The sequence below is a fragment of the Schistocerca americana genome, chromosome X, assembly GCF_021461395.2.
Source record: "Schistocerca americana isolate TAMUIC-IGC-003095 chromosome X, iqSchAmer2.1, whole genome shotgun sequence".
NCBI classification, from domain to species: domain Eukaryota; kingdom Metazoa; phylum Arthropoda; class Insecta; order Orthoptera; family Acrididae; genus Schistocerca; species Schistocerca americana.
The window spans coordinates 233,426,347-233,451,857 of record NC_060130.1 but is presented as its reverse complement, the minus strand read 5'-3'; the positions used below and the strand labels follow the sequence as shown (position 1 = coordinate 233,451,857).

The following is a 25,511-nucleotide window of genomic DNA, read 5'->3' as shown; positions in this document are numbered from 1 at the left end:
CGAGATTCAGCAAGGTTTGAGTAGCACCATTACATTGAGATTTCGAGAGCCATACAAAAATAGGTTGCTTGTGTTGGAAAAGCTGAGAGTTGGAAACATCACAAATCTGTTTAACAAGTTTTGGATCGTCTACTTGTTTTCGTGACTGGAGTTAAACTATCCTTCCAAATTAACTTTATTTTTTAAAATGAGATATTGTAATCTATTCTTAATTAATAAGTGACAGTGAGGAATTTAATTTTTCGTCTGCGAGAACTTCATTTTATTCGTAAACTGCAGTAATTTCTCTCATTTTCACTTTGTGAGCTATTTGTTATTCTTTTGGTCTTAGCTGCTACTTCAGCTGTGAGAGAATGTTCCCAGCATCGGCACCACACTAGCTCTGTGAAAAGGCGTTCATCTGCTGATCCGAACTCGAAAACTGCCATACGGCCAGGCATTGCTGTGAAAGAGGTATGTGTAACTTTATTTGTTTTTCCTCTTCTCTAAGGCAACTGAAAAGGACAAGAATGAAATTCACTTACGCAAATTACGAAAATCTCTGGGTTCATACTGCAGATTTGTATAGAGTGTACAGGCAATAATCATCAACTGAATCGTGGATGCACCAAACTTCTTTATTTATTACTATAATATTACTACGGTCCTTGTTATTTATTTGTTCTTAGCAATTTTTATGCCGCCTATTTTCACTATTTTTTGAATGGTGATTGGAAAGATGGAAGCATTGCATGTTCGTCACACGCAATATTCTCCTTTATCTTTGCAGTTCACTTAATTCTCAGAGTAGAAGGAGAACACCCAGTCAGAAAAACTGATAAAAGGGAGCCAGTAATCTAGGTATAAATGTACAATTATTTCTGGTGATTTATCACTGTGACGACAAAGCAATTCAAGTCACAGCATATTACCCAACTACAGAATGAGTAAAGGCGATAAAATATCAGAAAGCACCAATGCGCGATCCTGATTAGCCTAGAATGATTTTCTCTTGTTTCACCTGTTAACTCCACTGACGTAACAGAAAATGGCAGAAAATGTTTCATGGTAGTGGGATTCCGATGCAGTTGTAACACAGAACAGAAACGTTGAAATCCTGAATACTTATTGTTTTGGGGTCATAATCCCAGAGTTAGCGGTAATACTTACTCTTGTGAAGTATTACACTGGGAACAGTTCATAAGTCCCCTCGCAACTACATCAAATCAAAAAAGCTTTGCATCACCTCGGTTCCGAGAGTTCCGGAACCTGCACAGAAAATTGGATTAGAGATCAACAAAAACATCATTTCCGCCCTTTTTATGCTCATGAAAACCACACATTGTATGCTGTACGACCAAACAGCGAGACCTTCAGAGGTGGTTATACAGATTGCTCTACACACCGGTACCTCTAATACCCAGCAGCACGTTCTCTTGCATTGGTGCATGACTATATTCGACGTGGCATACTATCCACAAGTTCATCAAGGCATTGTTGGTCCAGATTGTCCCACTCGTCAATGACGATTCGGCGTAGATCCCTGGGAGTGGTTGGTGGGTCACGTCGTCCATAAACAGCCCTTTTCGGTCTATCCCAGGCATGTGCGATAGGTTTCCAGTCTGGAGAACATGCTGGCCACTCTATTCGAACGATGTCGTTATCCTGAAGGAAGTCATTCACAAGATGTGTACGATGGGGGCGCGAATTTTCGTCCATGAAGACAAATGCCTCGCCAATATGCTGCCGATATGCTTTCACTATAGGTTAGAGATAGCATTCACGTTTCGTACAGCCGTTACGGAGCCTTTGACGACCACCAGCTGCGTACGTCGGCGCCACATAACGCCTCACCAAAACAACAGGGAACCTGTACCACGCTGCACTCGCTGGACAGTGTGTCTAAGGCGTTCAGCCTAACTCGGTTACCTCCAAACACGACTCCGCGGGTTGTCTGGTTGAAGGCATGAGCTGCGTGGAAATCGGGCGGAACCGGAAATTTGTGGTAAGTTCCTACGGAACCGAACTGCTGAAGTCATCGGTCCTTGGCTTACACAGTACTTAATGTAACTTAAACTAACTTACGCTAGGGACAACACACACACCCATGCCCCTTTCTCGAACCACCACGCAGGATTAGCCGAGTGGTCTCAGGCGCTGCAGTAATGGACTGTGCAGCTGGTCCCGGCGGAGGTTCGAGTCCTCCCTCGGGCATGGGTGTGTGTGTGTTTGTCCTTAGGATAATTTAGGTTAAGTAGTGTGTAAGCTTAGGGACTGATGACCTTAGCAGTTAAGTCCCATAAGATTTCACACACATTTGATTTTTTTTTCTCGAACCTATCTGCTACAGTAAAATTCCCGTCTCGTTTTAGGGAGCCCCTATGCATCCTGCAGGTGTCCATTCAGTCCTTACGCTACTATCGCTGCAGCCTTGCGCACGTGATCGTTCCAATGTAGGTCGGAACTGAGTAGGGATCGGAGGAAAGTATATCTACCACCTCCTCCAATCCGTGCAGAAACAGGAGAAGCTGAGTTACTGCGACAGAACTCTGTTTTGACCATTTGACAGAAATGAGACCTGCTCCTGCAACATGAAGTAGTATAAAAGACAGTACGGGACTGGGGGAAGGACGAGGATATTGCTACTGCATTGTGGTGCTTCTCCACACTACAAGCAGGTACTACAGATCCACGTCCCTCAGGGCCCATTCACGTTTATCACCCCAACATTCTATCATCGTTATTCTATTACATCCACCAGAGAAAAATTACGTACTATAAAAGCTCCACTAACTTCATCCGATAGAGAACTTGATAAGATTTTTACCACATCTCTCTCCTCCCATACATCGAAAAAAATACCACACGTGAACCGGCATCGAGCACTCGTGACGATGCTATTAAATATGAGTATAGCGTATTGATCCACTGCACAGACCAGATTAAAATTTCATCACCTGTACTGTAGGAGGATGACTGTATCCCCCAGACCATACTGTAAGTCGCAAGAGGTGCTCCCTGTGACCCTGAGTCGTTGTTTGAAACATTGTTTTTTTCTGCTGTAACATGCTTTGTACACTGCCACATATTTTGTTTTTCTGCCACGACCTCGACGTCTGTGCCAGGTTCTAACTGACATTATCACATTCTGATCCACTGCCTCTCGCAGAAAACTAGACGTTGCACGGTGTACATCATCTTGTTACTCTGGCTACCATAACACGCCATACACACTGGTTGATTTTGAATGAGAGACAGTTACAACACAAGGAAACTGGAAAAGTTTGGCGGCGTTGTGGAGAGTTTCCAAACTGCTGCCCAAAAGTGATTGACGACCTCTACATTTAAACTCATCTGTCACAGTGATGGAATAGCTGATGACTCCGCATTCCATTTTGACTGATTCCTCATATTGCAGTCATGCACATGATCACTGTTTCGGTACTATCCGTCCCCAGAAGGTGATGTCCCTTCACCAAAACTCTTTCTCCAACTCAAACAATCATTATGTGGTAACCATCAGTGTACCAATGGACATATGGGACGGAAAAGACACCCCTGATGTACTGAAACAATAAGCATTACAGTTGATTGTGTGAACAATTTTACAGTAATGTGACAACATGTTTCCCAACATCAGTATCATAGCGAAACAGCCCCTTCTCTACTTTGCGAGTATCATTGCGAATGTAGATAGATGACTGTGCAATACGTCCATTCATTGTTAATTCTCGAATCATCAAAGTATGCCAGACAGTGCATTACATATTCCTAGCACCTCGAGCATAGTGCTAAATTTACGATCTATCTCTATGTGCATGGGAGTGACAGAGCATTCTCGCAGTCTTAGGTGAAATTAGAGAACGAAAGCCGGCCGGAGTGGCCGTACGGTTCTGGGCGCTACAGTCTGGAGCCGAGCGACCGCTACGGTCGCAGGTTCGATTCCTGGCTCGGGCATGGATGTGTGTGATGTCCTTAGGTTAGTTAGGTTTAATTAGTTCTAAGTTCTAGGCGACTGATGACCTCAGAAGTTAAGTCGCATAGTTCTAAAAGAAAAAGAAAAAAAAAGAAAAAAAGAGAATGAAAGACCACCCCCCACACTGTCATTGACAAGCCCACCCTGCAGCACCGTTACCGATTTAATCTGCAGTCGACCAGAAGTAGACCGCTACATTCCATGTCTCGTAAATGAATGGAGCTTGCCGAATCCTCGTCCATCCAAGTGCGCAAGATTTCTCGAATCGAGGAGGTTAGCACTCCTTATCGATGTATAGTAACTGATATGAACGTGTTGTGACGTAACAGCAGACGATGAAGAAGAACAAGAAACGGGTGATTTTTATGGGTGATGGAGCTCCAGACAGATGGAGTTTGAAGCATTTTTGCGACAATCAACCAAGCTATCAATTTTAAAGTATTATTCCTGAGTCTAGGATCAGTACCTGGAAGGCGCCGGTAAGAGAGGATATAAACACACGCACTCCTAAGGCTACAACTTTCTGCGCATAAAACTGGCTATAACATTAGATCGCTTGCGTTTCCGACCTATCAGTCGTATGGAATGTAGTGCTGTTAATATTGCAATGTCAGAAATATATTTCAAGCACGTGAGATACATCCTTCTTCCCGGTTTCTCTGCTATAGACTATGTTATAGAGCCGTAAAAGGGGAAAACTACTTCCTTAAAACAGTGGTTCTGTGTGATACAAGCACAATATAGCTGGAAACCCATCGAAGATTTATGGGACATAATCGAGAGGTCAGTTCGTGGACAAAATCCTACACCGGCAACACTTTAGCAATTGTGGACAGCTATAGAAGCAACATGGCTCAGTATTTCTGCAGGAGACTTCCAAGGATTTGTTGAGTCCACGCCACGTCGAGCTACGTGACTACGCCGGGAAAAAGTAGGTCTGACACGATATCAGGAGGTATCCCAAGACTTTTGTCACTTCAGTGTATACCGGTTGCCAGACATTTCGCCTCTAGTTGTAATTTATTTATTTTTCAGTTTTTATATCCTAGGATCATTGTAAGATTGATTCTTTCATAGCGCATGCAATAAAATTAAGTGGAAAGCAATCATATTAGGCCTAATTTGCCCAAAAACAATAAAAAAGTAAAGGCTATATTTTGAAAAATAGTACTTTTATTATTCCGAAACTCGAAACATGTCACTTTGGATTATTAATAAAAGACAGATATTGAGGGGGAATTACAGCATTACTACACAATTTTGAACAGTACTAAAAGTCACTTTAAATCATTTGGGGAAACCACTGAAAGCTCAGTTCAGTGCTGATTTCAGTTTTGCTACCCTTAGCATTAGTCCCGGGAGACATAATGAAAATATGAACAACGTGCCATGGGTTGGATCTGCTTTTTTACCCAAGTCAAGCAAGAGTGACCGCCGTGGCGGGGACCTTGGAAACTATCTTCACCGCTCTGTGCAATTCGTGTAGCATTAGGACCATGGCCTACGAATTTTTCAGCAGAATAATCTAACCTCTCAGTGAGCATATACTACTTTAATATGCATTTTGAATAGCTGCAAACTAATACCTGTTCAGCAACACGTGTCGTGAAGCCAATGCCGCGTTGTAGGAGATTCAAAACATATGTCTTTCACCAACATGTACACAGCGTGAGAAAAATGTGAAGTACCTAATAGGGAAGAGGAGATGAAATGAAGCTTAACAGATTAAGAGGATATGACACGTTATTTCAGTGATTACAAGATCTAGTCAAATTTAGACCAAATTTGACTCCACTTAACAATATGACTCCACTTAACAATATGACGTTTCATCACCTATGGCCTGGATGCGAGCAGTGGTTTGGTTGGGAACTGTGCCACAAAGCCGTTGTACATTCTCCTAACGTTAGCTGGCACAAAATTGTTGATATCCTAGATAGTGGTACTGGGACGGAGTTGACGAACGAGCTGGTCCGACACATGTTGCATGGGGGACAGATCTGAGGAACGTGGTGACCACAGGAGCACCTCAAAGTCACGTAGACAGTTCATAGAGTCAAGTTCCACGTGTGAAAGAGCATTGTCCTGTTGGAAAATGGTATCAAGGTGTTGTCGCATGGGAGATAATAAATGAGGACTCAGTATGTCCATGGCATACCGTTGTCCCTTCAAGGTTCCGTTAATCAGTCTCGGCCGTGACCTGAAGTCAGAAGCGATGGCTCCCCGCACGATGAAATTTCCCAAAACCTTGAAACTCCCGGGTCGACACCTAACTCGCCACCGGTAGTCATAGGGGATAGTGCACAACCGTGATTCACTACTGAACACTATGCATTCATCAACAGTCGACGGCTGCGTTTGGAGTGGTAACATGGTGTGAGATAGCACAGAATGTCTCACGAAATTCATTATCTTTATTCGTATGGGAGGTGAGATGTGAAGGGGTTACGATGTGCTTGGTGCACAGAACATGCCCCTACCTTGTGGTGGTAAGATGCAGACGACCAGAAACTTTATGGCGGGTATGCCTGCCATCACGTTAGTATGCGTTCCGGCATCAGGCCATATTCACATTCGAATGACGCAAAATCTAGATGTTTCACGGTTCGACCAGTCAGCCAAATGGAGACACACAATGAGGCCCTTTTCAAATTCTATCAGGTGCTCATAAAGCTGTCTCAAATGGTTCAAATGGCTCTGAGCACTATGGGATTTAACATCTGAGGTCATCAGTCCCCTAGAACTTAGAACTACTTAAACCTAACTAACCTAAGGACATCACAAACATCCATGTCCGAGGCAGGATTCGAACCTGCGACGTAGCGGTCGCGCGGTTTCAGACTGAAGCGCCTAGAACCGCTCGACCACAAAGCTGTCTCACTCAAGCACATTGCATCTGCGAGTCCCTCACAATGATTACTCATCACCTGGTGCTACTTACGCCCCACGCAGTCTGGGAGTCGTACTACCTGTCACAGAGTATTGCAACTCTGATGATTTACATAGTCGTTGATTGTTTGTACATGTACCAAGTTACGATGACATCCGACCACGTCTTTTGGGCGCTTCATTTCTCTTTTAGGCAGTGTAACAGAGGACGGTGTACGTCTAAGGGTGAGATACAGTTCAGTATTTCTTTGGAATTTGACTTTTATTCAATGTCGAGTTGACTGGAAATATAACTCTACTTCACATATGATCAGCTGAATGTGACTGTTGAAATAGCGATATTACCTCACTGCAATCTGCTTTCTACGAATTAAGTGATATCGCAGTATCAAGATGCAAGACAATTATTGCCTGTATACAGTTGTTAATAAGTCTATTCACACTACTGTAGGTACAAGTAATTTTTTCGTGACTTCGAGTTTCCTCTCTAAATGAATCAAGATTCCAGTTTTGTCCAACACTACTGAATACTGTGTATTGTACCAGATACCTGTTACCACTTACTAGTTTTTTTTTTACCTGGTTAACTGCACCCACCAGGAATATTCACTAGATGGGGTATTTCACGTTAAAGAAGGGAGGAGCTGCAGTAGGGTGGGGATGTGAATGCACAAATGGGCTGACATCAAACGTCCCCTGTCACGCCCATAGAAAAACATATATTTTTGTTTAGGAGCAAAGTCAACAGATACAGACAGGAGGAAAGAGAAAAAGAGTAAATATTTTGTTCCAATTGAAGTTTCCAGCATCAGTTCTCATTAAAAAGCTCAAATTGTAACTGATAAAGGTTTGGTGCGTGTAACAGTTTGTATAAATATTATTTAATAGTAGCTATAAGACAGAAAATTAAAAAAAACTATAAAACCTAAAACAGAAGTGCAAGAAATGCCCCATCAAGCAACAATTAATACTTACGTTTGTGATCAGTTACGATTAATCTTGTGTGTTACCAGCACTAACATTTTCTTGCTACAATAAAACATGATAAAAAATTTTACAAACCAGTCTCGTCCTTTCTACAACGTTATTGATATGCTATTTTAATTTAGTAGACATTCTTGATCACATGGTTTCGCGGTCCCGGTTGAATGTTGTTCTGGGCGTTTTAGAGCATTATAAACTGAAACGTCCGCCCCCTGTAGCTTTGTGATCAGCGCGACAGAATGTCAATCCTAAAGGCCCGGGTTCGATTCCTGGCTGGGTCGGAGATTTTCTCCGCTCAGGGACTGGGTGTTGTGTTGTCCTAATCATCATCATTTCATTCCAATCGACGCGCAAGTCATCGGAGTGGCATCAGCTCGAAAGACTTGCACCAGGCGAAAGGTCTACCCGACGGGAGGCCCTAGCCACACGGTATTTCCATTATTCCTCTCATAGAGGCCTTCAATGTACTCTTTCCATCTATCCGCTCTCTCCTCTGCATTTAAAAGTTGAATTTCCGTTGCATTCTTAATGTTACCACCCTTACTTTTAATTTCACCGAAGGTTAGTTTGACTTTCCTCTATGCTGAATCAGTTCTTCCAACAATCATTTCTTTTTCGATTTCTTCACATTTTCCATGCAGCCATTTCGTCTTAGCTTCCCTGCACTTCCTATTTATTTCATTCTTCAGCGACTTGTATTTCTGTACCCCTGAAGTTCCGTGAACATTTTTGTACCTCCTTCTTTCATCGATCATCTGAAGTATTTCTTCTGTTAGCCATGGGTTTTTCGTAGTTACCTTCTTTGTACCTATGTTTTTCTTCCCAACTTTTTTGATTGCCCTTTTAGTGATGTTCATTCCCCTTCAATTGTACTACCTACTGAGCTATTCCTTACTGCTCTATCTTTAGCCTTAGAGAACTTCAAGCGTATCTCGTCACTATTTATTACTTCCGTATCCCACTTCTTTGCGCATTGATTCTTCCTGTCTGTTCTCTTAAACTTCAGTATACTCTTCATCACTACATTGTGATCGGAGTCTATGTCTGATCCTCGGTAAGTCTTACAATCCAATATCTGATGTCGGAACACTCTGTCTGACCATGATGTAATCTAACTGAAATCTTCCCGTGTCATCCGACCTCTTCCAAGTATACCTTCTGCTCTTGTGATTCTTGAACAGTGTATTCGCTATTACTAGCTGAAATTTATTGCAAAACTCAATTAGTCTTTCTCCCCTCCCATTCTTTGTCCCAAGTCCACATTCTCCTGTAACCTTTCCTTCTACTCCTATCCCTACAACTGCATTCCAGCCTCCCATGACTATTAGATTTTCGTCTTTCTTTACGTACTGTATTACCCTTTCAATCTGTCTCTTCATGTTCTGCTTGCGACGTCTGCATGTATACCTGAACTATAGTTGTCGGTGTTGGTTTCCTGTCGATTCTTATAAGAACATCACTATCATTGAGCTGTTCACAGTTACACACTCTCTGCCCTACCTTCCTCTTCATGAGGAGTCCTACTCCCGTTCTATCATTTTCTTCTGCTGTTGATGTTACCCTATACTCATTTGACCAGAAATCCTTGTTTTCTGTCCGCAGCTCGTGGTGGTGCGGTATCGTTCTCGCTTCCTACACCCGGGTTCCCGGGTTCGATTCCCGGCGGGGTCAGGGATTTTCTCTGCCTCGTGATGACTGGGTGTTGTGTGCTGTCCTTAGGTTAGTTAGGTTTAAGTAGTTCTAAGTTCTAGGGGACTGATGACCATAGATGTAAAGTCCCGTAGTGCTCAGAGCCATTTGAACCTGGTTTTCTTTCCATTTCACTTCACTGACGCCTACTGTGTCTAGACTAAGCCCTTGCATCTTCCTTTTCGGATTTTCTAGCTTCCCTACCACGTTTAAGCTTCTGACATTCCACGCCCCAACTCGTAGAACGTTATCCTTTCGTTGGTTATTCAATCTTTTTCTCATCGTCACCTCCCCATTGGCAGTCCCGTCTCGGAAATCCTAAAGGGGGACTATTCCGGAATCTTTAGCCAATGGAGAGATCATCATCACTCTCTCAATAAGAGGCCGCATGTCCTGTGGATACACGTTATGTGTCTTTAATGCAGTGGATTCCATTGCCTTTTGCATCCTCATGCCGTTGATGATTGCTGATTATCCCGCCTTTAGGGGCCATTTCCCACCCCAAGGTCAATGAAATGGAAAGAACATGATAATGAACTTAAAATATTTTTACTCAGAGCCACGAACTTGGCGAGTCTGAGAACAATGGCCACCTCTTCTGGTATTCGCAGGCTATTCTAGTGCCTTGGACGTAAAAGATTAGGTAGCGAGTTTTACTCTGAAATCGGTAGACACATTATGACCCCTGCTGATTCGAGCAGGTGCTGACGCAGGCGCTAGTCAAAGTCGCTTGTTTTCCTGTTCAACAAATACTAAGTGATTAAATAAAGGAAAAAAATGTTTATGACGTTTCCCCTTCACACTGGACTCGGATGCAGATGAACTCTCAAGTTTCCAACACTATTGAAAGTTCACTTTATTTTAAGGAGACGATTAGTTACAGCTACTAAATATTTTAGAAAAGTTCTGATTTACACAATGGCTATACGACCGTTTACTGGAAACAACCAATGTCGATCAAGTAACATACCATCCTTAGACATCTATAAATAATGATAAAGGCCATTATTCTCCTCAGCAATCACAAGTAAAAATAATTATCATACATCAACAACACATTTGTCAAATGACCTGTATTTAAAAAACGACATCACTTACGAGACATATGTCAAGAAATGACAGTTTGTATCTAGATCAACTGCGTCCATATCATAGAATCCAGGAAAGCACTCGACTCACGCCTAAGATAATGTGTTCACGGGCGAAGCTTATGACAAGAATGAAATGGCATATGTTCTTCCGTCGTAGTAGCAATGTCAAAGACTGAAGAATACATTCCAGAGCTGCTCCCCGAAGATAAATAAATAGTAATACAATCTTAATTACTCTATCATCTTTCGTTGGCATTAGAAAGACACTTTGTATAACTACTCACTTACCCTTGCTGAACATCTCTGACGTTCTAATTGTCACAGAAGAGCCTATATCACTTGAGTCTGATCACGTATTTCACCTAATTAACACACTACGGTAAATGTGAGTAGGAGGTTTTATTGCTCTGTTGCGTTTAGTTATAAGCTTGATACATACGCCATAACTGATGTCGTCTTTTAAGTGTAGGTTACGTGACGAATCTGTTGTGGATATAAGATCATCTTTGTCTTCTACATCTACATCCATACTCCGCAATCCACCTGACGGTGTGTGGCGAAGGGTACCTTCAGTACCTCTGTCGATTCTCCCTTCTATTCCAGTCTCGCATTGTTCGTGGAAAGAAGGATTGTCCGTATGCCTCTGCGTGGGCTCTAATCTCTCTGATTTTATCCTCATGGTCTCTTCGCGAGATATACGTAGGAGGGAGCAATACACTGCTTGACTCCTCGGTGGGGGTATATTCTCGAAACTTCAACAAAAGCCCGTACCGAGCTACTGCACGTCTCTCTTGCAGAGTCTTGCACTGGAGTTTATCTATCATCTCCGTAACGCTTTCGCGATTACTAAATGATCCTGTAACGAAGCGCGCTGCTCTCCGTTGGATGTTCTCTATCTCTTATATCAACCTTATCTGGTACGGATCCCACACTGGTGAGCAGTATTCAAGCAGTGGGCGAACAAGTGTACTGTAAACTACTTCCTTCGTTTTCGGATTGCATTTCCTTAGGATTCTTTCAATGAATCTCAGTCTGGCATCTGCTTTACCGACAATCAACTTTATATGATCATTCCATTTTAAATCACTCCTAATGCCTACTCCCAGATAATTTATGGAATTAACTGCTTCCAGTTGCTGACCTGCTATATTGTAGCTAAATGATAGGGGATCTTTCTTTCTATGTATCCACAGCACATTATACTTGTCTACATTGAGATTCAATTGCCATTCCCTGCACCATGCATCAATTCGCTGCAGATCCTCCTGCATTTCAGTACAATTTTCCATTGTTGCAACCTCTCGATATACCACAGCATCATCCGCAAAAAGCCTCAGTGAACTTCCGACGTTATCCACAAGGTCATTTATGTATATTGTGAATAGCAACGGTCCTACGACACTCCCCTGCGGCACACCTGAAGTCACTCTTACTTCGGAAGACTTCTCTCCATTGAGAATGACATGCTGCGTTCTGTTATCTAGGAGCTCTTCAATCCAATCGCACAATTGGTCTGATAGTCCGTATGCTCTTACTTTGTTCATTAAACAACTGTGGGGAACTGTATCGAACGCCTTGCGGAAGTCAAGAAACACGGCATCGTGGTCGCTGTGGCTAACTTTGGTCTTTTTCTTTGCTTATAGGTAGATGCTTGAGTGTGGTCTGTTGGTGGAGTGAAACAGTCAGTTCTTAATAAAGTGATATAATGTTACTGGTGCAAATCACGATTTTTCAGAAATTAGTAGAAGTTTTTAAGGGTTGTGAAGTAGAAGGGAAGTTGGAGAAAAGATAATCGGTGCGGTGAACGGACGCCAGGAGACGAAACCTACCTGGGGACGCAGGGCGACATGTGTGCGCAGGAAGCGCCGTCTGGTACAGAGCGGCAAGCGGCAAGCGGCAAGGTGTCGTCCATGTGGAGGCGCGCCGGTCCAGCTTCCGGTCGCGATGACAGAAGACACACTCGCCTGGGTAATCTCTCCTTCCTCTCCCGTCGAACCCCACGGCGCTGCTAACGCAGCCGCCTCTCCTCACGGGACTACTTCTATTGCGCCTCAGGCGTTACGTAACCTTCCTCGTTCACACTGACCCACTCCAGCTGAAGTGGAACCTCTTTGTCACGCGTGTCATCTGGAGTCAATCACAAAATGCAAAATGTGATTTTCCTTAATCGTTTACGGTGAATGTCATGACGGTCCCTTACATACGACACTGTCGATTTATTTCCTGATTCCTAGATTCTGGATCCACACTAATTACCTTGTCGTCGACGGAACCTTCAGCTATAAACTTCTTTCTTCCCAGGAGCAGAATTTCGCTCTGAGGAACAAGCGTATCACTCTTACTTCTGATCAAGAGCTTATCCACGATCTGTGGGGAAAGAGGGGAACCAACTTATGTTACTTTCGTGGTCAATAACAAAAGCAGTTTTGAGATCTCACTACTCTGGGTACACTTAGTAATAGTAAATATCCATTATATGCTTCTTCCTTCAAAGTCACACTATTGTGTATCGATACGTCTATTGGGGCATCATGCAATTTGGATTGCGTAGATTTTTATCTGTGGGAAAAAGGTGGGAGTACGCTCTTCCTTCTGCAACTACAAGCGTCTTTTCAAATCTTATTCCTTATATTCAGTAACGGCTTGGTATCCTTTTCGTCTCTTTCCCCTATTCAGTTCGTCCTGTGATAAATCTGACGCAGTTTAGTCTAAATTTTGCCTCAAAGTATTAGAGAGATTTGAGTTTTAATTATTATTATACGATTATCACTGTCGCATGCTGTGGCCCGGAAACCTTGTCGCGGACTTGACTTTCATGATCTGCAAATAATTAACTAATGCTAAGAAGTACCCAATGTTTGAATAAATTGCTTTGAGCAGAAGTATCAATTGAATCAAAGCATTACCTTTGCATAAGGCATGGTGTAATCCTTACAGTTACTCAGTACTACCATCTTGAAAAATCTTATACTTGTTGTTTTTCTTGTTCCTTTGTCGTACATCTGCGCAGGGTCGTTTCGTTTATCAACGGATTTGGCATGCTGAATTTGAGGGGTTGCAGTATGCCCTTCCTGTCGCCACCCCGTTACCTGGATGGAACATGTGTACTCCAACTGGCTTGGTGTAGTGTTATTGTTGCTGAAGCGTGCGAAACTTTTCTAAATGTTTTGCGAATCTTGTAATTGTGGCGGGACTTCTGTACCAGCTCAGTATTCACCTCGTCGGATGTGAGAAACCGCCTAAAATCTACACCCAGGCTGGTCGGTCACCGACCCTCATCGTTAATCTGCAGGACGGATTCGAACCGCGACTTCCACACCTCCCCCTTTCAGAAGCGGCGCTTAAGCACTCACGGCTATCCGGGCAGGTTTAAAAAACTCGTAACTTGTTTGATTAAATTGATGAAAGGAACGAAACAGAAATATTATTGTGTGATCCTAAAACGAATAAGAATTCTACACAGATAAGTCAGATTAATGTTTCATGATTTAAGTTGTGCTCTTCTCACAATCATATAAAGATCTGCTCCATAATATGTATTTGAAAGAGAAAAATGGTTAAAATGGCTCTGAGCACTATGGGACTTAACATCTGAGGTCATCAGTCCCCTAGAACGTAGAACTACTTAAACATAACTAGCCTAAGGACATCACACACATTCATGCCTGAGGCAGGATTCGAACTTGTGACTGTAGGAAAGAGAAAACATGAATGAGACATTGGCATGCTAAACCCGATTGCAAATCAACCAGAATGTAAACACAACGGGAACTACGCCACATTAATTCTAGCAGTGACTTTGCCTCTGACACGAATTCGACAACATTGCCTAAACAGCCACACTGTTCCAATATAGCTCGGCAAGTCGTGAAATATAGAAAGACATTAGTTTGAAAGACATTAGTTACACATATTTCGTCCAGGGGGTAAAGGGGTGGCAACAGGAAGGGCATTCTGCCATCACTCCAATTCAGCAAGCCAAATCGGTTGATAAATATGCCGACCCTACGCAGATGAGGGACAAAGGCACAAGAAAAACAACAAGTATAAGATTTTTCAAGATGATAGTTCTGAGTAAAGGCGCATGGAAAGGAGATGTATCTGCCTGTTGCTGCTTCCGTGCAGGGCTCCCCTTCTCTCTATATATGTTAATGCAGCTACACTCGTTAGCACATCATGTCTGTGACAACGGGTCTGACAGAGAATGTTAAGAAAGGTAGAAAGATATTTTCGCTTAGCAGGAGTGACAGTATACAAATTTCAGAGTATCTGAGCAGTGAGCATAAAATATTCGGTGATGAAGACGAAGACGTGGGAAAAAAGGAAAAAAATTCGAAGGAATGGTGCAATCTGCCCTAGACAAATGTGTTCCGAGTAAGATCCTAAGGGATGGGAGAGGTCCACCATGGTATAATAGCCGTGTTAGAAAACTACAACGTAAACAAAGAGAACGTCACCTCAGGTTCGAGAGAAGTAAAAACCTAGCTGACAAACAAAAGCGAAAATGAGCGTAAGGAGAGCAATCAGAGAAGCGTTCAATGACTTTGAAAGTAAAACTTTCACATCCGATCTGAGTAAAAACCCCAATCTTTTTGGTCGGATGTGAAATCTGTGGAAGGGTCAAAACCAGCTCTTCATTCACTCAGTGACCATACTGGCACCGAAACGAAAGATGGCAGTGAGAAGGATGAAATACTGAATTCTGTCTTTCAAAATTGTTTCACTGCGGAAGATCGTAACACTGTCCCACCTTTCAATCGTCGTACGAACGTCAAAATTGAAGATATTCAAATATCCGACCGCGGAGTAGAAAAACAACTACAATCGCATAGTAGTGGAAAGGCGTCAGGACCAGATGAGATACCTATAAGCTTCTACAAAGATTATGCAAAAGAACTTGCTCTCTTTCTAGCAGTAATTTATCGTAGATCGCTTGTGCTACGAAGGGTACCTAGCACCTGGAAGAAAGCGCAGGTCATTCCCGCTTTTAAGAAGGGCCGCAGGACAGAGGCACACAAATGTAGACCGACAGAGTTGACGTTAACCGTTTGTAGAATTATGGAACATGTTTTATGCTCAAGAATTGCCGAGTTCTTGGAGAAGGAAAGACTGCTCTAGAAAAATCAACATGGATTCCGCAAACATAGACCCTCCGAAACTCAGCTCGCCCTGTTACTCCTTGACATCCACAGTGCCACAGCGCCCGGGTTGATGCCGTGTTCAAAAATGGTTCAAATGGCTCTGAGCACTATGGGACTTAACTTCTGAGGTCATCAGTCCCCTAGAACTTAGAACTGCCTAAACCTAACTAACCTAAGGACATCACACACATCTATGCCCGAAGCAGGATTCGAACCTGCGAGGGTAGCGGTCGCGCGGTTCTAGACTGAAGCGCCTAGAACAGCTCGGCCACCCTGGCCGGCTTTAGGATGCCGTGTTCCTTGACTTCAGGAAGGCATTTGATACAGTCCCGCACTGCCGTTTAATGAGAAAAATACGAGCTTATCGAGCATCGGAGCAGATTTGCGACTGGATTCAAGACTTCGTTGCATACAGAGCTCAACATGTCGCTCATGACGGAACAAAATCGACAGATGTAAAGGTAATTTCCTCCCGCCGGAGGTTCGAGTCCTCCCTCGGGCATGGGTGTGTGTGCTGTCCTCAGCGTAAATTAATTTAAGTTAGTTTGAGTAGACTAGGGACCGATGACCTCAGCAGCTTAGTCCCTTAGCAAAGCACACACATTTGAATATTTTTAAAGGTAATTTTCGGTGTACCGCAAGGTAGCGTGATAGGATCGTTCCTGTTTACAATGAATATAAATTATCTAGTAGAAAGAGTCGGATGCGTTCTAAGGCTGTTCGCAGATGATGGGGTTGTCTAAAACAAAGTAGCAACGCCAGAAGATTGTAACGATTTGCAGAATGACCTCCAGGGAATTGATGAATAATGAAGCCCCAGTTTTCATGTCTCATTTGTTTTTTGAACTTCTTGGAACATATTCTTAGCATTGCAAATGAACAGGTACTATTTTTCTATGATTTTCTTCGCAAAATAAATAATACAATTTTACGAGTAGAACGGGATTATCAGTTTAACACACGGATGTTCACGTATGACTCGCATAAGCGTTCGGAATAACTTGTATTTACATTGGAACATTTTTAGCCACATACATGTAGCTACACAGTAAAAAAGCATGTTAAAGAAAATGATTATAAAACGAATACGAATCTGAAATTGTTATTCAGTATTATTAGTTTATATGACCCTCTGTCTGCGGTGGTGGAAACAAAAATGCCCACATACATTTTGTGTTGCAAATTAGCAATGCTTTTATCTGTCGCTTCAAGTTTTCTGTAACGTCAGGGCTGAACCCATCGCGTCTCACGTAGCTTTCGTAAGCACCGTATAATCTAAACCACTGAAATTTCAAACAACCACAATGTAATATTTAAATTTATTGCTATTTTTCTGCCGGCCGCGGTGGTCTAGCGGTTCTAGGCGCGCAGTCCGGAACCGCGCGGCTGCTACGGTCGCAGGTTCGAATCCTGCCTCGGGCATGGATGTGTGTGATGTCCTTAGGTTAGTTAGGTTTAAGTAGTTCTAAGTTCTAGGGGACTGATGACCACAGTAGTTAAGTCCCATAGTGCTCAGAGCCGTTTTTTTTGCTTTTTTTCTCCGCGTGTACCTTTAAGATTTGCAAACAATACTTTTCATGTGTCGGCGCTGTGGCTGTAACACGAGAATCGTATTAAAGAAGAGGGGGAATCGAATTGTCCGTCTGGCCATAATGACTTACGTTTTGTTAAATCACTTCAAACCAAATCCAAAGTGGACCACGACATCATGGATTTTTTTGGACGTTCCATGATAATGCTTTTCCTAAAATGGTCTCAAAACATTAAAGTCTCGAAGCCATTATATGTTTATACAGAACAACATTACCTTCGAATGCAGTTTTAGGTATTAATTTAATTATAGTACCAGTCACCATTTTGGTTTTGTTTATTTAGGCGTGCATAACTTGATTATGTATTCAACAGTTCGGTCCAACAGTCAACTCAAATGTCAAATTACGAAGTAAACAATTGTCTCGGTAAAAAAGATCGCTATGTATCTTCACGAATCAGTTCGCGGATGCAGTGAAGATGATTTTCACCTACGAATATATACTCGTGGACTTGATGCACGCGTCTTTAAGCTGTGCTGTTTCCTTAGACATGTGCAAAAAATAAACAAAAACAAATGCCTCCAAGCATCTGAAGGTAAGTAGTTACTCACTCGAAGCTAGTAATGTATTGTAAATAAACAACGCTAAAAGGAGACGGACTGCTGTAGTTATATTAATTCCTAAATTCAAATATTCAGCTTCTGACTTGCTTCAGATTACAAGATGTAATCGAGTTAAATTTTTATTTACGCTTTCCAGAGCTCGAATGAACATTATCGTCTGACACGTTAATAACAGCACAGAGCTCCTTATTTGAGTCTTAAACTATGTAATTACATTACACGGGACACTAATCTGTAGGTGTATTGATTAGCCGCTGCTTACTTTCTATAGAGACGGTCTGCATTTCTTATCGCTTTTCTTGTTGATACTGAACATACACTGAAGTGCTACACTCGACGAATAAAGAAAATTAAAAAATCGATCACTGTAGGATAGACACGGTCTTCCACAGACAGTTATATGGCGTTAGACGATTTTCTCTTAAAGTTGTAGACAGAAAATCTAGTTTCAGTGAATGTACGCAGAAGTTTTAGAAATTATTACTGCGATTGTGGTAAAAGTGAGAAAATGCAACTACGATAATATGACCAGTATAGATTAATATTGCACGGTAATGGACCTACAACGTAGAACACCAGAAAAATTCCAATTATGCGCCCAGTGCGAGACTTTATTTGTCTACGGGTTTTTCATACAAACATTTGTATCTTTTGACATGACTATACGAGAGCCGTTCCCAGAGTAAAATAAAAAAAGGAAAAACGGAGCACACTACTTTTAAAAATTACGAACCTCTTACTTTCAAAAGCAGAGTACGTGCGTATCGAGAGAAATGTTGATGTTGGCTCGTCTCGGGAAGCTGCATGTAGCGAGCCGCTGGAGGGGCTGTATGGGTACGCAGAGCGATGATGGTGCAGTAATCCGGGGTGCAGGCGGCGCGCCTGCGCCTCCGTACAGAACAATGCTGGTGGGCTCTCATTGGTCCAAATCTGGTGCAGGTTGTAGCAACAGTTGGGACAGATGTTGGCGCACCTGGGCCGCGTGTCCCACCGGCCGGAAGCGACAGCCGCGCCGCACCGCGCCAGATGCAACAAGTGATAGCGGCCAAATCACGCTCACCTGCCGCCTGCCCCACGGATTTCTTCGCCTTACACTCTTCCAGAACAATCCTAACAAACAGAGTCACGTCGCCTCAACACAATAATTTCATTCGTCCCCGTCTGCTTCAAAAAACACTGTAAAGTGCGTACGAGGGAGTACTTTTGTCGTACCGACTGTTACGGGTAGAGCTCTTCGCGGATAGGAAAATGCTATCTCCTACTGCAGTGCATCCGAAAGTGCGTTATCCGCATCCGCGATCCTTTTAATCCAGCAATAGTAGTCAGATTATAGAATCAATGGCTTCAACCAAAAACAAAAAACATAAATACAGAAATAACGCTGACAAGAAAAGAAAAAAATCACAAGAAACATGCTTAAGGGGGGTTGGACGTGAAACGGGCCGACTTGGAGCAGGAGAGGCACCACACGACATTTTATATTTGCACTGTCTATACTTTTACAAATAAATTCATAAAACTTTGTTAGCATAACCAGGAAGGATTCAGGATTCACACTCATAGCAGAGGAAGTTAAAAAACCTAACAAAACAATTTTTTTTACATGTGAAATTTCATCATTTTTTCACTTGGTATTGGCTGCATTTGTTGCTGTGGGCACACTTTTCTTCATAAGTAAGAGAGATTCTTCGATGAATTTTGCACAGCATACAAACCATACTTAAAGGCGTATGAAACTCTAGAATTTCCCAAATCTGTTAAAAACTGTGGTGAAAATTGAGATAATTAACTATAAAATTCGAGTTTTCTCTAAACACAAAGTTTAAAACGTAACAGCCCATTCATTTTTCCGTAGCTTAAATAAATTCTAGAGTTTCATACTTCTGTAAGTATGGTTTGTGAGCTGTGCAAAATTCATCGAAGAATCTCTCTTACTTATAAAGAAAAGTGTACCTATAGCAACAAATGCAACCAACAGTAAGTGAAAAAAATCATGAAATTTCACATTTAAAAAATATTATTTTTTCGTGTTCTTGAACTTCCACTGCTATGAGTGTGAATCCTGAATCCTTCCAGGTCATGCTGACAAAGTTTTATGAATTTATTTGTAAAAGTATAGACAGTGCAAATTAAAAAGTCCTGTGGTACCTCTCCTTCTCGAAGTCGGTCCGTTTGACGGTCTACCCCCCTTAAGCAAAAACACAAATGCGTCTGCCGAATTCCAGGAAAACTCAATAAAATATTCAAAACGATGAAGGTGAAAAATGACGATCCGTACCAGTAACACCATACAAACGAAAATAAAACCAAGAAAAACAAAAATTACAATTTTCTCGAACACAGTGATTTATAAAATCTCATGCGAAGATTGCAACCAATTTTACAAACAGAAACATACAGAAACTTCTCACTTACGGGAGCGTGATGAAAAGTAATGCCTCAGAATTATTTATTCTGTATCTCCTACATTTATATATACACTTCGCAAGCTACCGTGCGGTACGTGGCAGAGTGTAACCCATGCAAGTTCTAGTCGTTTCCTTTCCTGTTCGACTTGGAAACAGAGCGAGGGAAAATTGGGCTGTGTCTAAGCGTCCATACTAGCCAAATTATTGTCATCTTACCTTCGTGGTCGCGTACGTTGGCGGCGGCAGAATTGATCTTCAGTCGGCCTCAAATGCCGATTTTCTAAACTTCCAGGATAGTGTCTCTAGGAATACCCATTTGAGTTCACGAAGGATTTTCGTAATACTTGCGCGCAGATCGAACAAGCCGATAACAAATCTAGCAGCATGCATCATTTGAATGTCTTCCTTTAATCCGACTTGGTGGGATTCCAAATGCTCGAGCAGTGCTGAAGAATTTGTCGCACTAGCGTTCTATAAGCCATCTACTTCAGAAATTAACTACTCTTTCCCAAAATTCTCCCCACAAAACGAAGTAGAGGATTCGCCTTCCCGACTATCAACCGGACGTGCTCATTCCACTTCATATCGTTTTGCAACGTTAGATATTTAATCGATGCGACTTTGACAAGCAGCACATTACTAATACTGAACGGGATTGTTTCTCCTACGCATCTGAATTAACTTAAATTTTTCTGCATGCAGAGCAAGCTGCCATTCAGTGCACCAACTGGAAATTCTAAGTCATCTTGTATCCCCCCTACAGTGACTCAAGGATGACACCTTCCCGTACACCGCAGCGTCATCAGCAAACAACCGTAAATTGCTGTTCACCCTGGCTGCGCTATCATTTATCTATACAGTGAATGTGAGCGGTCCTATCACACTTCCCTGGGGCACTTCTGACGATACTCTTGTCTCTGAGGCACTCGCCGTCGAGGACAACGTGCTGGGTTCTGTTATTCAAAAAATCATCGACCCACTCACATATATGGGAACTTATTCCGTATGCCAGGACCTTTGCCAATAGTCTGCAATGGGGCACCGTTTCAAACGCTTTCCGGAAATCTCGGAACATGGAATATGCCTATTGACCTCTGTCTATAATTCTTAGAAAATCATGTCAAAAAAGGCCAAGCATAGTTTCGCACAAGCGATGCTTTCTAAATCCGTGCTAATTTGTGGACAAAAACTTTTCATCTCAAAGAAATTTATTATATTCGACCTTAAAATGAATCCAAGAATCCTGCAGAAAATCGACTTTAAGTATATTGGTCTGTAATTATGCTGGTTTGTTCTTCCCCCTTTCTTATATGCGGGAGTCACCTGCACTGTTTTGCAGTCACTTGGCATTTTGCCCTGGGCGAGAAATTCGCGATAAATACAAGCTGAATAAGGGGCCAATGCCACAGGCATCCCATCTTGATCTGGCGAGTTATCTGTTTTCAACTCTGTTCTTTCTCTACGCCAGGGATGACTATTTCTATGTCCTCTCATGCGGGAATCTGCGACAGTAAAACGACGGTATGTTTGTATGATCATTCTGCGGGAACTATTTCTTAGACGTGAAATTTAAAACTTCAGCTTTTCTTTTCATGCCTTCTATTGCCACACCAGACCGGTCAACGAGTAACTGGACAGAAGCCTTCGACCTGCTTGATGATTTTACGTATGATCAGAATTTTTTCAGGTTGTCGGCAAGATCTTCCGCTAAGGTATGACAGTGGAACTTGTATGCTACGCGCATTGATCTTGCGGACACACAAAATTTCAACTAACTTTTGTCTGCCGATGTTTGCGCGTTCTGTTTTTAACCGCCGGCCGCTGTGGCCGAGCGGTTCTAGGCGCTTCAAAAATGGTTCAAATGGCTCTGAGCACTATGGGACTCAACTGCTGAGGTCATTAGTCCCCTAGAACTTAGAACTAGTTAAACCTAACTAACCTAAGGACATCACAAACATCCATGACCGAGGCAGGATTCGAACCTGCGACCGTAGCGGTCTTGCGGTTCCAGACTGCAGCGCCTTTAACCGCACGGCCACTTCGGCCGGCTCTAGGCGCTTCAATCCGGAACCGCGCGACTGCTACGGTGGCAGGTTCGAATCCTGCCTCGGGCATGGATGTGTGTGATGTCCTTACGTTAGTTAGGTTTAAGTAGTTCTAAGTTCTAGGGGACTGATGACCTCCGATGTTAAGTCCTATAGTGGTTCAAATGGTTCAAATGGCTCTGAGCACTATGGGACTTAACATCTGTGGTCATCAGTCCCCTAGAACTTAGAACTACTTAAACCTAACTAACCTAAGGACATCACACACATCCATGCCCGAGGCAGGATTCGAACCTGCCACCGTAGCAGTCGCGCGGTTCCGGACTGAGCGCCTAGAACCGCTAGACCACCGCGGCCGGCTAAGTCCCATAGTGCTCAGAGCCATTTGAACCATTTTGTTTTTAATAGACAGGGCAACAATTTTTGTTTCTTCAGATTTTTCCGAACTTGATTATTAAGCCACGTAGGTCTTTCCCACCCTTAATCCACTTACTTCGCACATACGCCTCCAGAGCGCGATTAATAGATTGTTTAAATTTTACCGATGATTCCTTTACTTCCGTCGTATTGGAACTAAATAATGTCCATTCACTGTGTGAGATGCTAGCAACTGCTTATCTGATTGTTCTACCATAAATACTCTCGTGTCTTTGATGAATTTATTGACTTTAGCACCCATCATCGTTATATTGACATCATGATCAGAGATCCCTGCCTCTGTAGTGACACTGTCGGTTAGGTCACTAAACTGAGGTGACAAACGATATGAGACAGCCAATTGTACATATACTGATGATGGTAATACCGCATACAAAAGGTATAAAAGGGCAGTGCAATGGCGGGACTGTCCTTTATTCTGGGATGTTCTTGTTGAAATGTTTCCGACTTAATGGTCGTACGACGAGAATTAACAGACTTCGAATGAGGAATGGTCGTTGAGCTAGATGCATGGGACATTCCATTTCGGAAATCGTTTGGGAATCGAATATTCTGAGATCCACAGAGTCGATAGTATGCCGAGAATACTTAATTTCAGCCATTACCTCGCAGGAGGGACAATGCAGTGGCCGATGGCCTTCACTTAACGACCGAGAGCAGCAGCGTTTGCGTAGAGATGTCAGTGCTGACAGACAAGTAACACTGCGTGAAATCACCGCAGAAATCAACGTGGGGCGGACGACGAAGGCATGTATTAGGACAGTGCGGCGAAATTTGGCGTTAATGGGTTATGGCAGCAGACGACCGACGCGAGTGCCTTTGTTAACAGCACGACATCGCCTGCAGCGACTCTCCTGGGCTCGTGACCACACCGGTTGGACCCTAGACGACTGGAAAACCGTGCCCTGGTCAGGTGAATCTCGATTCCAGTTGGTAAAAGCTGATGGTAGGGTTCAAGTGTTGCCCAGACCCCAAAAAGCCATGGACCCAGACTGTCAACAAGTCACTGTACAAGCTGGTGGTGGCTCCATAATGGTGTTGGCTGTGTTTGCATAAAATAATCTGGATCCTCTGGTCCAACTGAACCGGTCATTGACTGAAAATGTTTATGTTAGGCTACTTGGAGACCATTTGCAACCATTCATGGACTTCATATTCACACACGACAGAATTTTGTGTGTGGTAGTGTGCCCCTTCACTGGGCAACAATTTTTCAAAGTTCATTTGAAGAACGTTCTGGACAATTCGAACGAATAGTTTGGCCATCCAGATCGCCCAACATGACGTCATTAGGAGATATTCCACGACATGTTATCACCTCAGTGTAGAATATTACCATTGCGTGTGGGCTGTCGAACTAGATGTTGAAGGCATTTTCCGGGAAACGTGTTCAAAAGTACTTATCAAAGCTGTCCATCTGTACCACATGCGCCGGCCGCGGTGGTCTAGCGGTTCTAGGCGCGCAGTCCGGAACCGCGCGGCTGCTACGGTCGCAGGTTCGAATCCTGCCTCGGGCATGGATGTGTGTGATGTCCTTAGGTTAGTTCGGTTTAAGTAGTTCTAAGTTCTAGGGGACTGATGACCACAGATGTTAAGTCCCATAGTGCTCAGAGCCATTTGAACCATTTTTTTTACCACATGCAGTGAATCTTTAGACGTCCCTGTCAATACTCGGTAGATTAAAGTCGCCTCCAACTAGTACTGAATGATCTAGATAATTCGGCTCTACTGAGCGTAGACTTTCCTTCAATCATCCTATAACTGTTATGAAGAAATCAGGTAGGCGGTAAAAACATCCAGTAATTAACTTGAGTTGACCTAGGCCTGCTATTCGTGTCCAGATAAGTTCACAGTTAGACTCTGTTTCAACCTCGACAGACATAATATTTTTGTTGGTAGCAATGAACGCTTCCCTGCGTGTGACGTCTAATCTGTGTTTTGGATATTCAATATACTCTAGATTCCCCGCGGTAATATGGGACTTGAAAACCGCGGATGAAGGAATTCCGCTTATAACTCGCAATTAAAGAACACAGTAATGATTAGGACTTTTATAAGGCAAAAATTAATTACAATGTCACAATTAAACTCACTTTACTAATGATTATAATAACTTCTACTTTAATCATCATGGTATGTGTGAAAATACCGCATAATCCAGTTCCACAAATGGTTCAAATGGCTCTGAGCACTATGGGACTTAACATATATGGTCTTTAGTCCCCTAGAACTTAGAACTACTTAAACCTAACTAACCTAAGGACATCACACAACACCCAGTCATCACGAGGCAGAGAAAATCCCTGACCCGCCGGGAATCGAACCAGGGAACCCGGGCGCGGGAAGCGAGAATGCTACCGCACGACCACGAGCTGCGGACCCAGTTTCACATTACAATACACTTCATTGAAAGGTGATAGTCTTGAATTGATTTTTGTCTCAGTGAACTGGTTTGTCTTTGACTTATCGCACTACGAATTTTACGCATCATCAACTTTCCAGAAAGGAGAACGTCTTCTTATTGTTCCAAGTAGTCCAGTAGCCCTTCAGACCACTGAAATGTTGATGCATGACTGATTACTGCTTTTAAAATTAGAGGAATCTTGTCACATTCATCACTGTCATTCACCTCTTCGGATTTACCTTGTACTCGCTGAACAACATCACTGTTATTCAGTATCTCATAACCTGTTCCCCAGTGATGTCTAGGGCAAAC

At 42.8% G+C, this 25,511-nt stretch overlaps 1 protein-coding gene across 2 annotated transcripts in view; it reads left to right on the top strand.

Annotated features, from left to right (window-relative positions):
- The window catches only part of LOC124555739 (neurogenic locus protein delta), a 1,375,052-nt gene that overhangs the window by 1,261,593 nt on the left and 87,948 nt on the right, over positions 1–25,511 (top strand). Inside the window, exon 5 of one of the 2 annotated variants that reach the window (XM_047129763.1) lies at positions 332–453. The exons of the other annotated variant lie outside the window; for it this stretch is intronic. The gene's annotated coding sequence lies outside the window, so the exon portion shown is untranslated. The remainder of the gene's footprint in view (positions 1–331; positions 454–25,511) is intronic. 2 annotated transcript variants of the gene reach the window in all.